This window comes from Miscanthus floridulus, chromosome 4, assembly GCF_019320115.1.
Source record: "Miscanthus floridulus cultivar M001 chromosome 4, ASM1932011v1, whole genome shotgun sequence".
Taxonomy (NCBI): Eukaryota; Viridiplantae; Streptophyta; class Magnoliopsida; order Poales; family Poaceae; genus Miscanthus; species Miscanthus floridulus.
In genome coordinates this window covers 103,813,398-103,816,328 of record NC_089583.1, presented here as the reverse complement: position 1 = coordinate 103,816,328, position 2,931 = coordinate 103,813,398, and positions in this window count along the sequence as shown.

The following is a 2,931-nucleotide window of genomic DNA, read 5'->3' as shown; positions in this document are numbered from 1 at the left end:
AATGCAAGTGTTGTCTTGGCTAGTGCTTATTAAGGTCATATTGTCTGTCTAATGTCTTCGGCTGGTCTTGTTGTTTGTAAATTTTTACTAAACCCCATGACTCTCTTGGAGGAGGGGTTTGTCTCCCTCAGCTTCTCCTCCGTGCCTTTATTTCTTGGAGATGCAACAAGAGGAGGAGGCCCCGTCGTCGGATGGCTACCTCCGATTGAAATACAATTGGCATATGAGGAGGTTATCCTAATGGCTAAGATTCACATGCCGCTATCCGATGATGAGCTTGAGCTTATCGAGTTCTTGGAGGACCAGATCCGCGAATTGCAGCCTCTGGTTGATGGTTGTTGACCTAATGAAGAGGTTGAGGCATCCGACATCACTCAAGTGGCCATGGTCGTCGAGGAGGGATTCGCTCTCTCCACCGTTGCTCCTCCGAGCCTTGATACTCTAGAGAGGAAGCAAGAGGTGGAGGATAGCTACCCCCAATCGATATGCATTATTTGGCGATCACCGAGGATGTCATTTTTTGAGCTGCGAAAGGGTGCTTAACTGAATCGGTTTGGTGGCCTCAGTAGCACTCCTTGTGTCCTGAGTTTGACTCCCAGTAGTAGCGATTCAGGCTAGGGTTAAAAGAATCCCCTCAGTTCGTTCCACGGCCAAAAGTGCATGTCAAAAGGCACGGCCCAGTTCTCACAGGGCAATGTTGCCCCTGTGTCAGGGTGGGGTAGGGGTTCGGAGGTTTTTCTCGGCCTGTGTAAGAAGGTTTTCTCTACCACAGCAATGTCTGGGGTGGCTTACCCCCCGCATGTCGAGTTTTTTTCGAGCTGCAAATGGTTGAGGCTTGCAGGTCGCTAATAATGAGATTGAGCTCATCGAATTCTTGTTAGACAAGATCCGCTACTTGCAGCCACCGGTTGATGGTTGTGTTCCCGATGAGGAGGTTCTTCCTATAGTGTCGGTCGATTGCTGCTCCACCTTTGTTTGCGCTGATTCAAGATGGGTTGGGGTGCGCAATCACTGACAGCAAACACTACTACAGAAAAACTTTCACAAGGCTCCGGTGGCGGGCAGGCTGGTTGACCGCCTCGGTTAATGCCTGGGATTAACCGAGGGGTCGTTTTCTATTAACCAAGGCGGCCACAATTAACCACCTCCTAAAATATATTTACGGAGGCGGGCTTATAAGTGGCCCGACTCCAAAAATATCTCCATTTTCCGTTAATCCCCGCCGAGCCCAGTAAAGGTTAGGGCAGCCCACTTCAGCCCGGCTTCAAGGTCAGAGTATATATACAAGCGAAACCCTAGCCCACTACACACACTTCTCTCTCACCCATCAGCCCCCTCCCTCCTCTCCCTTAGGCGTGATGGGCATGGTGTGCCGCGGCGCAGGCAAGGCGGGAGGCGCTGGCAAGGCGGCCCTCCTCCCCAATCTCTTCCTTCGACGTGGGGCGCGCGGCTGCCGCCGCCTCCTCCGGCGACGGCGCCCCTCCTCCCTTCCAGCGCGGCGCCCCTCTCCCCTCCCCCTCTCTCTTAGGCCCCTCCCGGATCCCAGACCCGACGGCGCGGGCGAGGAGGCCGGATTCGGCTGTAGGGAGGTCGGATCCGGTGGCTGGGAGGCCGGATCCGGGAGCAGGCAAGGCGGCAGTGGCGCGGGTGACGCGGGCGGCGGCGGCACTCCTCCTTCACCTCTTCGTCAGCTCCAGCGCTGGGAGGCCGGATCCGGTGGCTGGGAAGGCCGGATCTGGCGAGCTACGACGGCGGCGGCGACAGTGCGTGGATGGGCTCGGCGGGCCTGTCCATGGATTTTTCTCTTTTTTATTTTTTTATTTGATTAACTGAGGCGATCATTTCAATCACCTCGGGGAAGATCCATTTACCGTAACCTTTTGACCGAGGCGGTTTGTGATTCCTGCCTCGGTTAATCACTTTTGCCCACCTCAGTTAAGTTTTTAGTAGTAGTGGAAGATGATGAGCCTGGGGCCAATGTTGTTTCTATTTCGAGTATTTCCTCCTTCAGATCTCCACCATTTGTCTACGGGTGGAGCCCTTGTCGCCTGGAGTTTAATTGGAAATCACAAAGTATGTGATGTCTCGTCTTGAGTTGTCACAGGACGGAAAAAAAAATCTTTTTGATGATGAGGTTCTACCTTTTGATGATCCAATGTCACTGTTGTCCGGCCTTGAGATGGCGGCAAAGGCTCCTTTGGTCGTTGCTCTATATGCCTTGCCTAGAGACCATCTCCAAGAGTCATTCTAAATTCTACTCTCTAAATCATCATTTAGAGAGTTAATTGAGTAAAAGTCGTTTTCTATATCTTTGTACTCTCCAACAAGCTTTTACTTCTATATCGTGTGCGTAGTCTAAAGAGTCCATCCTCGCTCTCCATCTTTGGATAGCGAGAAATCCGGAATAGATGATGTCTATATCTGAATATCCAATTGAAGAGACTGTCGGAGAGTATTTTTTTTTCACAAAAATGTCTATTCCGGTAAATCAGAAAAGATATAAAGAGTCTTGGAGATGCTCTAAAGGTTCTTTTCTAATTGCCCGCTCCATATCACCGCCTCAATTGTCGGACACCTTTACTAGACGTCAACGAGTTGCTCACTTTTAATTAGGGAGCTTCATGAGGTCTTGGTTGTCTAGATGTGTCACCTTTAGTGCTAATTATGCTGCTAGTTCGCTACGTTGCTGCTTCTCTTAGAGTTGATAATGGTTCGGTGGCGAGTTGTTTATATGTAATTGCTTAATTGTGAGACTAATTTTGCCAAGATTGTGTTGGTTTTAGTAAGAGCATCTTCAAGAGTACCCAATATTTTTTTTTCTCCAAAAAAACATGGTGTAACTCTTCTTTCCTTTTTATATTAATGAAAAACATGCTTGAACATGTTAGCGGATTCCCCCCCCCCCCCCCCCCCCCCCCCCCCCACACTGTT